Below are 15,873 nucleotides of genomic sequence, written 5' to 3' on the forward strand. Positions count from 1 at the left end.
GCCGAAACCGAGAAAACTGATCAAAGTACAGCTGAACCTATTCTTACAACTGAGGCCCCTGCTACAACTCTTGAATCGACCTCAGAAATTTTACCCACTACGGTGGTTGACTTATCAGACACCATCCCCTTGGATGTCTCTACCCCAGCACGTGGTGCTGCTAGGCCTCCAGCAGCCATGTCCATTAAGGCCTTCACCAGGGCTAAAGCAGCCAAGACTACTAAAACAGTGCCTGTTAAACCCCCCACATCCAGGCCCTCTTCTAGTTCTCAAATGCTTTCTTTGGCAGAAGATTTAATTTCTTTAATTAGAGGATCTCAATCTCACCCAGACAGGGCCTCTCAGCCCCCAGAGAAGAGACCTAGGGCAGAGCCCCCTGAGCCAGTGTCTTCTGATGATTCTGCTGATGAATCAGACATAACTGACCAGCCAGAGGCTCCCTTCTCCAATTTTGAAGATTCTGATGCTGAAGAATCCATTCCAGCTGCTTCCCCACCAGAAGAATTCTCCTTTGGGGAAACCTTGCATGCCATGCCAGAACAGTTCCAATGGCAGCAACAGGATTTTTCAGACTCCAGAAAAGACTTAGGACCTTTCTGCACCTCCCACAGCACAGGCCCTTAGCTATACCTCCTGTTCTCTCTGTGGTGGATGATGCTTTCAATGATGTTTGCTCCGCTCCAGATTCTTTACCCCAGCCCCTGCCAAACCAGACAGATTTTACAGGGTGCCAGATACTCATCACCACCTTTACAAGGCCCCACTTGCAGACCCAGAAACTATATCCCAGGGTCCCAAGGCAGTAGCCGACCACAGCTAAAACCCTATTCCTTCTGAAAGGGAAGCAAGGTCATTAGACAGATGGGGTAAAAGGTCTACACTTCAGCTACTCTCTCAGCTAGAGCTTTAAACTGTCAGTTTCACATGATACAATACCAAGAGTTTATGCTTGATCAGTTAACTAAAAACTAACCACTGATGAATCTCTTGATAAGAAATATGTATTAGAGATGGTAAATAACATACAACAGGTTAGCAACCATTCCTTAAAATGTGGCTATGATGCACTGGAGGCTTCATTTAGATCAGCCATGACAGGCACAGTGATAAGAAGGCATGCATGGCTAAAGGAACAAGCTTTACCGGATCATGTTAAAGCTAAGTTGCTAGATGCTCCTATGGACAAGACAAGTTTGTTTGGTACACCTGCCCAGCAGGTTATGAAGAAAATGGAAGAGAAGGCAAAATCTGTTCAAACTGTTAAAGATTTCTTGCAGGTTTAACCCCAAGGTTTAGCAGGAACTGGCCTGCCAAAATTGGTCCTTTCCTGACTCCACAAAATTTCAAAGGGGCAGGAATAGACGTTCCAGAGGCAGAAACCAATCCAGAGGAGGTGCCTACAGAGGACGACAGTGGCAAGGTAACAACAGAGGCACAGACACAGCCACTGCCACTACATCAGCACAACCACAGTGACTTAATCCTAAATCCGCCTACCAGGGAACAAATAGCAGCTCCTCTAGGCGGAAAGTTAACCTTATTTTCAAAGAACTGGCACTACATAACAAAAGACAAGTGGATTTTACAAACCATAGATCAAGGTTACCGGTTTCACTTCCACACTTTACCAGTCAAAGAGGAATGCCAAATCTACCTCCAAATCAAAAAAACAGAGGCTCTACGCCAGATAATGGAGTTAGCAAACATGAGAGCTGTGGAAAGAGTGCCAACAGCAGAACAAGGAAAGGGGTTCTATTCCAGACTATTCCTAGTTCCAAGAAAGGAAAAAAGTTGGAGACCAATTCTCGACCTGTCCACCTTAAATACATACATCATTGTCCCAAAATTCAAAATGCTGACCCTACAGCAACTTCTTCCCATGCTGGGCAAGGAGTCTTGGCTGGTAACTCTAGATCTCAAGGAGGCATACCTGCACGTCCCCATTCGACCAATCTGCAGAAGATACCTCAGATTTCTTGCAGGATCAGAGCACTATCAATTCTCAGCATTGCCCTTTGGCTTATCTACTGCGCCCAGAGTATTCACAAAATGCCTGGCATCAGTAATCGCCCATTGCAGACTACAGGAATTCAAATTTACCCATACCTGGACGACTGCCTGCTACAAGGGGACAACAAAAGCAAGCTGACAACAGATTTACAAAGGGTCATTTACTTGCTACAAGGACTGGGATACACAGTCAATTTACAAAAGTCAAGGCTGATACCATCCCAAACAAGGACATTCTTGGCTGAATTGGACACAGTACAACAAATGGCATTCCTGACTACAGAAAAACAAAAGAACTTCCTCTACTTCTTGGCACTAACAAAACTGAACAAGTTAACAGCAAGAAAAGTTCTGCAGGCCTTGGGCTTCATGGCATCATGCATAATCTTGGTCCCATTTGCCAGACTACATATGAGGAAACTACAGTGGTACCTAAAGAATTTATGGTCCCAACACAGACACAGTCTAGAAACAGAAATCCCACTAATTCCATGCTTAAAACAGGAGTTCCTATGGTGGGCTCAGGCATGCCAGTCAAACCCAGGCCTACCCTTTCGCAGATGTCAACCAAGCCAGACCATCACAACAGACGCTTCAGACCTAGGATGGGGCCCACATGCTGGACAAATGCGTGCAAGGATTGTGGACACAGGATCAACTTCACCTGCACATCAATCTAAAAGAAATGCTGGCAGTAAAACTGGCAATCCAAAAGTTCAAACCATTTCTCAAAGAGGGCCAGTTGATGATAAGGACAGACAACACCACAGTCATGTGGTACATCAACAAACAGGGAGGCACTCATTCATACCCCCTATGCAGAATGACCTTGGAGCTGTGGACCCTGGCACTCAGCTACAACATTCAGTTACAGGCAATATTTGTACCGGGAAAGACAATACTCTAGCAGACATATTAAGCAGAACCACTTGATGCCCACGAATGGAAGCTGCACCCGGACATCTTCAAGACCATCTCAAAGAAATGGGGAATGCCACAGATAGACCTATTCGCATCACCTCTCAATCACCAGCTCAAAAAATTCTGCACAAGGACATTCCACCCACTAGTATGGAAAGTGGACTCACTCTCCTTCAACTGGAAAGGCCTAACAGCATATGCATTCCCACCTCTTCCTTTGATACACAAGGTACTACTAAAATCAAGGAAGAACGTCCAAGGATAATCCTGATAGCTCCAAACTGGCCAAGACAACACTGGTACCCACTACTGAAGAGCATGTCTCGAACAATATGTGGCCAATACCCTGATGCCTTTGATGTTAACTCAGAACAACTACAGCATCATACATCCAAACCTAAAACGCTGCAACTGACTGCATGGAACATCACATAGCAGCAGCTAATCCAGAACTTTCCCAAAGAGTTAAAGACATTATTCTTGAAGCCCGCAGACCTTCAACAAGAAGGAACTATGCTGGAAAATGGAAAAGGTTTGTCATTTGGAGTACGGAAAGAGGAAAAGATGTGTCAAACATAGATATGCCTAACATTCTGGAGTATCTGGCGAACTTCTTCATTCAGGCCTGTCCTACTCCTCCATCAAGATACATGCATCAGCTATTTCAGCAGAATACAGCTTTGATCCACCTGTTTTTTCGCACCCTTTGCTCAGGCAGTTCCTCAGAGGAATCAAGAATGTAAAACCTCCAAGGAAACCACCATTACCAGCTTGGGATTTAAACTTTGTGCTAGAAAAGTTGACACTATCACCCTTTGAACCAGCAGCAACAGCAGACCTACAACACCTGTCATGGAAAACTGCTTTCCTACTAGCAATTACTTCAGCAAGGAGGGTTTCAGAACTTCAGGCCTTAATGGCAGTGCAACCCTTCCTAATCTTCCACCAAGATAGAGTGTCCATGAGGACTAATCCTACATTTATGCCCAAGGTGGTATCCAGAGTGTCTTTAAACCAGGCAATCCACCTACCTACCTTCTTTCCCAACCCACAAAACAGAGGGAAAGAATACTGCATACCTTGGATGTACATAGACAGCTACGCTACTACTTGGACAGAACAAAAATAGCAGAAAGACTGACCAACTTTTGTAGCCTATGCAACAGGAAGGAAGGAAAAGCTATTTCCAAACAGACAATCTCCAAATGGATAGGAAATTGCATACGATACTGTTACTCCTTCCATGGAAAACCAATTCCACAGAACATAAGACCTCATTCTACAAGGGCAACAGCCACTACCACAGCCTTCTTACGAGGAGTGGCAACCAAAGACATTATTGAGGCGGCTACTTGGACCTCCGTGCATACATTTGCCAAGCATTATAATTTGCCTCTATATTCCAGATCCCGAGCAGGCTTTGCCACTGCTGTACTGCAAGGGATCCTAAACACACCATAATCTACTTTTATCCTCCTCCCCTAGTTGGCTATGGTATTCTACCCACTTGTTATGACTGCAGATGCATCCATGAAGGACATAGTACAGTTTTGTACCTACCATAAATGTAGATGTCCGAACTGGATAGCATCTGCAGTCAGGATTACCCTCCCTCCTTCTTCTCTGTGGTACTCCTAGGGTGTTTACCCTCCTAATAGCTAGCTCTTGGGGGGGGAGTCTTTTATGGTGTATTTGTTTGTATATATGTACATATATGCTTATTGTTGTGTTTACCTCTATCTATTTGGAAACATTGGCATCTATCCAAATTTTAGCCTGCAAGAGGGCTACTGGCATCTGGGGCAAGAAACACTGAGGAAAATGGCGTCGGCTGATGCTTATATACCCGAAGACCAACAGAGATGACGTCGGGTGGAGTGCGACATCAGCCGAAGCCGGACCCGGACTTTGGAATCCGGCCGACTGCAGGGCTGCCTGACGACAGGACAACCCACTTGTTATGACTGCAGATGCTATCCAGTTCGGACATCTACATTTATGGTAGGTACAAAACTGTACTTTCTTTGCCCTCGGCCTCTCCGCCTGAGGATTTTTCTTTTGGGGAAACCCTGCATGAGATGAGGGAACATTTTCATTGGGAAGGACAGGAATATTCTGCCTCCAAAAAGAGGCTTAGAGAATTTCTTCTTCTTCCTCAGCATAGGCCTTTAGCTATCCCTCCTGTCTTGGACATTGTAGATGATGCTTTTTCTGAGGCTAATTTGAATCCTGATTCCATGCCTCCTGCTCCTTCTAAGCCTGATAGATTTTATAGGGTTCCTGACTCTCATTTATTTTTATTTAAAAACCCTTCTGCGGATCCTGAAACTATTTCTCAGGGCTCTAAGGCTGCTAAGGTTGCTACTTCTAAAAATCCTATTCCCTCTGAGAAGGATTCTCGTGCTTTAGACAGGTGGGGAAAAAAGGTATATACTTCTGCTACCCTGTCTGTAAGGGCTTTAAATTGCCAGTTTCATATGTTTAAATATCAGCAATTTCTTTTGTCTGTTTTAAAGCAAAAGCTTGCTTCCCTTCCTGCTTGTGCAGAGGATAAGGAGCTTCAGGATGTTTTGCATGCTACTGAACAGGTTAACAAGCATAGCTTACATGTGGTTTTGATGCTTTGGATGCTTCTTGCAGGGCTGCTGCCTCTGGCACTGTGATTAGGAGACATGCCTGGCTTCGTGAACAAAGTTTACCTGAACAGGTTAAGGCTAAGTTATTAGATGCCCCTGTTCAACAAAATGTTCTTTTTGGTTCCAAGGCTGAGGAAGTTATTAAAAAGATGGAAGAAAAGGCAAAGTCCATGCAGACTGTAAAAGATTTCTTGCAAGTTCAGCCTCCTAGATTTTCCAGGAATTGGCCCTCTAAAATTGGTCCTTTCCCACGTCTGACAGGCCTCAAAGGGGAAGATACAGACGCTCCAGAGGTCGTAGTCAAGGCCAGACCTCATACAGATCTAGACAATGGACTGCTTCTTCACCTAGAAGGGGAGAAGACAGATCCCAATCTCAAAGAAAGCAAACTCAATGAATCTCTGGTTGGGCTTCAGGACCCTTCACCTGGACGCCCCTCTCGGAGGAAAACTGTCTCTTTTTTACAGAAATTGGACTCATATTACCCAGGACAAATGGGTATTGGACGTGATTTTAAAAGGTTACAAGTTCCACTTTCACACTTTGCCAAGGACTCACGGTTGGCCAGATCTGCCAAAACTTCAATGGTCAGAGGCCTTAACTCAAGTGGATGCTCTTCTGGCCATGAGAGCCATAGAGCCTGTTCCACTCTCGAAATGGGAAAAGGGTTTTATTCAAGGCTGTTTCTGGTCCCCAGAAAACAAAACTCATGGAGACCTATTCTGGACCTTTCTGTGTTAAACACCTTTTTGGAAATTCCAAAGTTCAAGATGCTTACTCTGCAACAGCTAATTCCAATGCTCTCTCAGGACGCCTGGATGGTGACATTGGACTTAAAGGAAGCCTATTTGCATATCCCTATCAGACAAGAACGCAGGAAATTCCTCAGGTTCAAGGCAGGTTCGAGGCACTTTCAATTCTCTGTTCTGCCCTTTGGTTTATCTACTGCGCCCAGAGTCTTCACCAAGTGCCTGGCACCAGTAGTGGCTTACTGCAGACTTCAGGGGATCCAGATTTACCCCTATTTGGACGACTGCCTTATTCAGGCAGACAGCAAAGATCTTCTGCTTCAACACCTGGACTTTGTTCAACGTCTTCACCTACTACTGGGATTCTCAGTGAACATAAAAAAGTCACATTTGATCCCTTCTCAACAAATGGTTTTCTTGGGAGCCCTCTTATAATACAACCTTACAAAGGGCCTACCTCACAACAGAAAAACAAACTCAGCTGGCTTCTACTTTCAACACCTTGGCAACTCTATCTCAGCTCACTGCAAGGAAATTCCTGCAGGCTCTGGGCTACATGGCTTCCTGCATTCTGTTGATTCCAAACGCAAGGCTTCACATGAGAAAGCTTCAATGGTATCTGAAAAGTGTATGGTCACAGCATTACCACGATCTGGATATTCTGATTCCTCTGATCCCCTGCCTCCAGAAGGAGTTCCTCTGGTGGTCCAGGGCATGCACTTTAAACGAAGGAAAACCTTTTCGTCTCCTCAACCTGCTCAAATCCTAACCACGGACGCCTCGGATTATGCTTAGGAGCACACTTTCTAGACAATTGCCAGCAGGGAACCTGGACAAAGGACCATCTTCACTGGCACATCAATCTGAAGGAAATGTTGGCAGTTCAAAATGCCCTTTTAGCCTTCAAAACCTTTTACAACCAGGGCCTCTGCTAATTGACAGACAACACCACGGTCATGTGGTACATCAACAAGCAGGGGGTTCTCATTCATACCCCTTTGCAGACTAGCTATGGGTTTGTGGGACACAGCTCTAAATTTGAATCTGCATCTCCAGGCTCAATTCATTCCAGGGAAACAGAATCTCTTAGCAGACAGCCTGAGCAGAAACATTTCAGATCCTCACGAATGGATGCTAGACACCAACTTGTTCAACAGGATTACTGCAGTTTGGGGATGTCCCCAGATAGATCTGTTTGCATCCCATCTCAATCATCAGCTGCCTCGTTTTTGCACCAGGTCCTTCCACAAAACAGCATGGAGAGTGGATGCCCTGTCCTTCAGCTGGAGAAGTCTTTCAGCATATGCCTTCCCTCCTCTTCCTCTACTGCCTCGGGTACTACTGAAGATAAAACAGGACAAGCCCAAGTTTCTCATCTTGATTGCTCCAAATTGGCCTCGACAGTTTTGGTATCCAACCTTAAAGCTCCTGTTCTCGGGCCTCCTTGGAGTCTCGCAGTGAACCCTTCGCTTCTGTCCCAGCATCAGGGTCAGTTACTACATTCCAATCTCAAGACCTTTGCCTGGCAGCTTGGCTCTTCAAAGGAATTTGATTTCCTCTAGTCTTCCCAAACAAGTTTTGGATGTTCTTTTGGAAGCTAGACGGCCTAGCACTAGGAAATCCTATGCCTCTAAATGGAAGAGGTTTTCTATTTGGATGCAGGACCGAGGCTCTGATCCTCAGGTTCCTGATCTCTCCTCTATTTTGCTTTACCTTCGAACTTTTATCTAAAGGACTTTCCTTTTCTTCCATTAAGATTCATGCTTCTGCTATCTCTGCATTTCAGTTCTGATCCTCCTGTTTTTCACATCCTTTGGTGAAGCAGTTCTTGAGAGGGGCTAAAATTTGCGGCCTCCAAGGACCCTCCTGTCCCTGCCTGGGATCTTAATTATGTTTTAGAAAAACTTACTTTGCCTCCTTTTGAGCCTGCTGCATCTTCAGATATTAAGTTTCTATCCTGGAAGACTGTTCTTTTGTTAGCATTGACCTCTGCTAGAAGGGTCTCAGAGTTGCAAGCTCTCATGGCTGTGGAACCATACCTTATTTTCCATCAGGACAGAGTATCCTTGAGGACCAATCCTACTTTCATGCCTAAGGTGATTTCGAAAGTGGCTTTAAATCAGACAATTCACCTTCCTACTTTCTTTCCAAATCCTCAAAATAAAGGGGAAAGGATTTTGCATTCATTGGATGTACACAGACAGTTACGATTTTACTTGGACAAGACTAAAGATTTCAGAAAGTCTAAACAATTGTTTGTTTCCTTTGCCTCCAGTTCTCTTGGAAAACCTATTTCTAAACAAACTATTTCCAAATGGATTGCTTATGGAATCAGATTTTGTTACACTCATCATGGGAAACAGTTTCCAGGGACCATTAGAAGTCATTCTACTAGAGCAGCTGCTACTTCTACAGCTTTCCTCAGAGGAGTCCCTACCAAGGATATCTTGGAAGCTGCCACTTGGAGTTCTGTGCATACTTTTTCCAAGCACTACAATCTCCCCTTGTTTTCTAAGTCCAGGGCAGGCTTTGCCTCTGCTGTCTTGCAGGGTATTCTTGCCTCCCCTTCTTCTATCTAAAGCCTCCTCCCTCTCTACACTGCTTTGGGATTCCACCCTACAGTTATGACTGCAACAGTGAAACACGAAGAACATAGTACAGTTGTGTACACCTACCATAAATGTAGATGTTCGAGTGTCTTCACTGTTGCAGTCGGGGTTTCCCTCCCTCCTATCCCCTCTTTTTCTCTTATTTGTGGTGTATTTGTGTTTCCTTGTTGGATTCATTTTTGATTTGTTGGGGATTTCTGACATCTAGGGCAAGAAAGGCTGGAGAAGATGGCGTCGGCTGACGGCTATGTACCAAGGCGTACTGACGTCAGGATACTAGCTTATACAGCCGACGCCGGACCCAGACTTTGGGATTCTGGCCGACCTCGGGCTGCCTGCCGGCAGGAGCACCCTACAGTTATGACTGCAACAGTGAAGACACTCGAACATCTACATTTATGGTAGGTGTACACAACTGTACTATCTTAGGAGAGAATAGTAGAGCAGGGTTTTGGGTAGAGGAGGTGGAGTTCTTCAGCTGAAGACTCTGAAATGGCTGTTGCCGGATCCAAGTTGGATCTGATAACCCATACGTTGAACTGGTTAGAAGAAGACAGCACAGATCTATCATTTTGGAAAGTACTTAACTTTCTTTTCATGAGCCTTAGAGCTCTAGTTTTGAAATGACATTTTTTGTTCTCTTAACTCCACAACCTACTAACAGTCTGACTATTTTTTAGTCAATTGGTCCATTCAGTCCCCATCACCGGACATCTGAGAGGAGCCATCATGAAGAGCCATGAGGAGTGGTTCAGAGTTTTGTATACTACCCCATGCCTTGCATGCATGTGGTGAAGTGCTGGGGAGACAAACAATGGCTTGCAGTGAAGAGCATCTCCTCACGTCTGCAAGTGACATTTCCTCTCAGGCCAAACTGCTCCTCCCTTGAAGCAGAAGTGCTGGTTTTCCTGGTCTCCACCAGGGAAAATCGCACCATCCAGTGTGCCCAAAAGTGAAATAATCTTACCACCTGTGAAACTGAATGAGCCGTACTCCTTCACTCTTCTCCCTCTCTGCCTGGCTTCTCAGGTACTGGGACAACTAATGAAACCCATGTCGCCTTGGTCGCAGTCAGGTTTCTTTCCCTACACACCCTTGACTTTTTTTAAGTTGGCCTTGTACACCACTTTGTCTGTGAAATATTTTCTTTATACCTTTCTTGAGTGATCTCCTTCGTGTCCCCTATTCTGTCTTCCTCCCTGTCTCTGCTGTTCTTATCTCTTATTGACATTCTGGCAGTGAATGTTCTACAGTTCATATCATCCTTTCTGTTCACTGTTTACTTTTCAAGCTGTTTTTTCTTTGCTTCTCATTGGCCATCTCCTCCGTTCCTATACTCTGAACACTTCATACCAGTATGCTGTCCCTTTTCATAGTATGGGTGCTGGAAATTGATTTAGTGCTCTATATGTAGCCCTATTACTGACCTGTACAAAGGGAAGGTGAGTAGAGTACCTATCTAGTCTCCTTCCTCAGCCAACCCCAGCGGCATCTTTTTGTCCTTCACCACTTCCCTTTTTTACTGCATGGGAATATTTCACCTTATGGTTGATTGTTATGCTCTTTTATATTTTATGGCTCACCTCCAGGTATGTGAGAGTTCCCCAGAAATCCAAAATCTGATTAGCTCTTGGGGATGGGTTTGGGGGAAGACGGTGATAATTTTATCTTTTAGTTCTTAAATCAGTATTTAGCCTTTCCAGTCAGGAAAAGCTCACTACAACACTTACAATTCAGATATTTTCTTTCTTATTACTAATGTGTCACATTTAAAAAATACCAGTAAAGTTAGAAGATCCTAATATGCTCTTAGATGTGAGATGCCAAAGTTCTCTAAGATTGTCTACAAAAAGTATCACCTTAATGTCAAAAAATGTAGCATCTTAAGACTTGGCAAAAAGGACATTGTTTTGATTGCAAACTAAATGGTCATATCTTAAAATTGTGCCATTGTTAAAGATTTGGGGGCAACATTTTAAATTTGTGCTGTTACACTGTTTTGTGTCAAAGAAGTTGTATGTCTTAAACATAACTTTAAACAAAGTAGCTGATATCTTGGCCTAAAACTTCCCAAGTTACAAAATATACTATGTACAGGAATTTAAAAAAGTAATTACAACCGTTTAGAAAAATGCAAGTGGTAGTCAGCTGCGAATATTACAAATTATTTCTGAAATATCTTCAAAGTACCAAAGCTTTCATGAAAAAAGTAGACAAGCGAAACTGAATTTTACTAAGCCTTGTGAATGATAAACCTAATAATGTGCCAATAAAGAGTGACAGATCACTAAACTATGTATGGGATTCACTTATTGCTTAATAAATACACTTCACTCTAAAAACAATCAACTGTATACCTAAATGTATATTAGTCTGAAACAGTATCTAAAAAGTACCTAGTAAGTAAGTAGCTCCAAGTGTTATACAAAACCCATGTGAATGCAAAAGTCTTTCCAGAGGTACCTTAAATCTATAAATATGTGAGCTGATGGGACATTTCAGAGAATGATTCAAAACATTTTATTATTTATTCCATCACAATACAGTGGAGAAACAGAGCGGTTGAAGTAAAAATGCTTGTAATGTAATATTTACCTTAAAAATTCATGCTTCTTTCTGGTACAGTTTAAAGGAGGTGCTAGCAATCAAGTACTCCTTTGCTTCATAATGCATTATAAAACATTTTAGACCCATTTGGAACTCTGAGCTGGACAGAAGCCACCTGCCACTAGATTTGTTAGTGTTCTTTGCTAATATGTTCAGGAATCTGAAGACAATTTTCCCAACTGAGTAGTCAAATAAAAAGCACCCAGACAGCCTAGCCTGCATTTGATATTCTGTAGTCAAAAGGGGAGAAGCTCGAATAAAGTAATTGTCTGCCACACTCTGGGAATTCTGTACACAGACTTGGGGCAGTTGAGTAAAACGGTGTGCAAAACAGAATCGCTTAGGAGCCAATTACTGTTAATAACTTCCACTATTCTGGAAACACATAGAGTAAATCTAGTGATGGAACATACTTCTTCCTGTTTTTTTTTTTCACGTAAAGGCTGTGTGGAGGACCTTGTGGTGGATTCCCTTTGTTTTTTCTCAAAGGCTGTTTGTGCACTTGCTTCATATAAACACTACGGAAAACCTTACTGTAATTTCCCTTGAAACACATTTAAATTTATGTATGTCAAGGGTATAACCGACTCTAATAAAAATTGCTGATATGTTTTTTTTCCCTGTGTATTTAATTTTAAATATACATTCATGAACAAAAACTGATATGTTCAAAGAATACCATAGAAACTTCGCTCAGGTTAATTGTTAAGCAAATACCCAAGTCAGTGGATTGCAGTCTAGAAAAAAAGAAACGGTTGACTTCCACCTGAAGACCAGTTCATAAAAACGTCAGTGATTCAACAGTACATAACATTTGTAGTCAAATATGTCTCTGAGTAAAATGCCTTTTTTTTTAGTTAATCCTATAAAAAGACTGGCATAGCTGGTAAAGTCATGACCCTCCGATAAGTGTGCCTTTTTCTTGTAGAATAACTTGACCATTGAAAAGAAAGAAATAAGTTGTTACAGAGGTAAAAATGTTGTTGCTCTTTTATATAATTAACAGTGGGGAACAGCCCCCAAACCCATGTCTTATTGGATAGACCTATAATGGCTAGTGTCACAAAACAAATGTTCTTGCAATGAACCCTTTACAAAGCTTGGTACTAAAGCCCTTGCTGTGTCTGATGCATCAAGGAAGGTAATGCACAAATGGCAATAGATAATTGCCACTTATAAATTCCACTTTCTCCATGGGGTTGGTACTGACAAGACGTAGTTGGTCACACAAATCAATTACTATACATTTTCTGTAATTAAAAGGCTTTCCACACAGGAAGCATGTGAGCACCCAGAGGGAAAACTGAAATTTTTGTTGTACTTCTTGGAGGCAATAAACCAATGGAATTCAAGAATATTTCACACACTTTTTTTTTTTTGCAGATTTATTCACTGAAGAAACCTTTTTCAACACCTTTGCTCAGCAGAGGTTGTAAAGCTTGTTCAATTTGGTTCATAGGGATTGTATCAAGGCAAACAGTATACAGGATTAAATAAAAGACTTCATATGCATTGGTAAATAAGCCTAGACGTGGGGTGACAATGTTACCACCAATACCAGTGTATCTAATGAAGGTAGAAGAGGATATTCTTTAGTTTGGCTAGTTGTGAAGGGCATATGTAGTAACTTCAGAAAGATTTTTTGGCCGCTTGTGTCTCATTGATTCAACAGTAGTCGAGTACAGCACTGTGCTTTGTAACCTTCTAACAAGTCACATGGACGACAGTGAAGGGTTATAACAACTTACTAGAAAAATGATAGGACTAGAAAACAAATATTCAGACAGGCTTCAGGATCAGTCATTATTTTTTTGTTTCTTACATATTACTTAGAGGTGACCTCTGTCTGTTCCGTAAGGCAATTTTTTATCTATATTAGTGAATATCTGTAAATGGAATGCACTGCTGTGGGCAAAACCAGAACAAGGAATCTAATAATAAAAATCAAAATAAGCTTCCCCTTTTATTAAGAAGCCGGTCATTAACTTAATTAAAAAGTAAACATGATATGCTTGCAAGAAGTGGTAAATATCAACCTGGGGTTACAGTAGTCACTCTTCTCAAAGGTCTGTAAATCAAAGACTTGGCAGTCAAATCTCAAAGCCCATGCAAATTTGAGTCCCAGGGTTTCTCCCAATCCATGGCTGCTGAAATTCCATTAGCTAAGTACATAATTGTTTACTTTGTTTGTGTTGAGATCCAATATGCACCTATAAGAGTGCTCTGCAAGTTACATCAAATCTTTTTGGAGACTGGTCACACTATATGTGACTACTTCACTGTTGTTGGTGTCAGAAGTGGACAGATTGATGTTTACTGTCCAACTCCAGTATTATTTGACACTATTTTGATTAATGGTACAGATTTGGGCAGTAGAACTTGTTGCAATGCACTTCTGTTGTGCATTTCTGAGAATACTCACTGTAAAAAGATTATCAACTGGCTTAAATGTAACATTTTATCACCTAGTAATGCATGATCACTGTCTTGGTGTTATCATTTACACAGTCATATTCTGTTGGTTCATTGGAGATCTGATTAACGAAGCATACATGAACTGGATTGGATGATGGGTGGATTCAATACAGAGATTCAGGAGACCTGTGTAATTGTAGACTCATAAGCCTGACTATGAAATGAATCGTTATGGAGTTAATATATAAGGATATAGGTGACCTATAGATTCTTGACCCCACCCAGTTTGGATTCTTCAAGGGCAGGTCCCGCCTGTTTGACTTCAAAAAAGTTATTGAAACAGTGGATTAGCGTTAAAATAGTACACACCACATAGCTCTACCTCGCAAAGGTGTTAACCCCATGCTAGACTTGGGCATTGCAGTTAAACTTTCCCAGCTAAATGTCAATCCGTATGTTACTGTTTGGATAGCAAATTAGCTCAAAATAAATCCAGTAAGTTGGGGTGGGCAGCTGTACGTCCTCTTCCAAAAGACCTGTCACTAGTAGTATACCTCATTGTCCAGTCTTTGGGCCTCTCCTCTTTGGCACTTGGTTCTCTGAGGTCAAAGCTAATGTTAAGGCTTTGTGTCTGACCAAGAGGACACCAAGATCCCCCAAGATGACCTGTCTCAAAGAAATAGTTGGTGTCAAATCATGGACTAAAACTAAATGTCAGGAAATGTATAATCGTGTCCTTCAGCAAGCATGACTTCCCTTCTAAGTATCACATTGACAAAACACTCCTGAAAATTGATCTTGTTGTTAGGGATGTCGGAACCTTTGTCAACAATAGACTGTCCTTTGATCACCATGTATCAACTGTTTTAAGGAAGCTGTTTTTCATTCCACAATTTATATTTAAAAGTATTACATCCAGATTCAGGGATGTAATTGGTCCAATGTGATTGGTACTTATTAGGCTGCTCACTGAGTATATTATGCCTCTTTCAATATGTACCTGTCCAAACACTCGTCACAACTGGAATAACCATAACACTTTCCCACTAAAAGAAAAAAGAAAAAAATCAAGGGCCTAAATTGTAAAACATTTGCAGCCCATCTTAAAGACTAGTACCTCTTCTCAGTAGCATGCAGACTACTGAGAGGCACCCTCTGCCTTGCATATAGAACTTCAGTGGACCTTATTCTTCAGACCTTGCGTATAGAACTTCAGCAGAATTTATTCTGTCAGACCTATTACTCATTCACAAGTCCACTGGTATTATAAATATCATCTCAAGTGATGTCAGTCTCCTTTGCAAAATAAATAAAATATGTTGGAGGGATAGGTTTGTATCATAGAGAATACTGCTTCTACAGAGCCATCTTCCACTCCACATTAAGCAAAGTACTTCTGTTGCTCTATTCAAATGTAATTTTGACAAATGAGTGCAACTGCAAATCTCCCCAGGTTAGTACCCGTGTCCCTGATGGATAGGGTAACATGTAAATGTCCCAACATATCCTTGTTTGGTCCATCTGTGGGTTATTTGTACATAATATAAAAGGGTAAAAGACTACCATGGGAATGTAAGGCTAGGCTTCTTAAGATCTTCACAGATCAACAGCCTAGTAAATATCCATGAACGTATGATTTTTTTGTTGCAGCTGTATTCAGTAATGAGGCATGAAAAACAAACACTGAAGTCAGTAATGTTTTAGCCAGTTTTAAAATGTTGTTGTGTCTTTTGGCTTTTTCCGGTTAGGGGTCGCCACAGCGGAACTCCGGTCCGCTAATGATTGGCAGTAGATTTTTACGTGCTGAGTTCCCAGCCCTGACGCACAACCTTCAATGAAGGTATGCCCATTCATGCATGTCTCCACACAGAAGACGCTCTAGCTGAGAATCGAACAGGACAACGTCATACTGTGAGGCGACAATGC

The 15,873-nt window shown here is 42.2% G+C and overlaps 1 protein-coding gene across 3 annotated transcripts in view; it reads left to right on the forward strand.

Annotated features, from left to right (window-relative positions):
* The window catches only part of LOC122787768 (alanyl-tRNA editing protein Aarsd1-like), a 658,622-nt gene that overhangs the window by 281,342 nt on the left and 361,407 nt on the right, over positions 1-15,873 (forward strand). The window lies entirely within an intron of this gene.

This window comes from Protopterus annectens, chromosome 13.part0 (genome assembly GCF_019279795.1).
Source record: "Protopterus annectens isolate FY-2018-M chromosome 13.part0, PAN1.0, whole genome shotgun sequence".
In the NCBI taxonomy this organism is placed as follows: Eukaryota; Metazoa; Chordata; order Ceratodontiformes; family Protopteridae; genus Protopterus; species Protopterus annectens.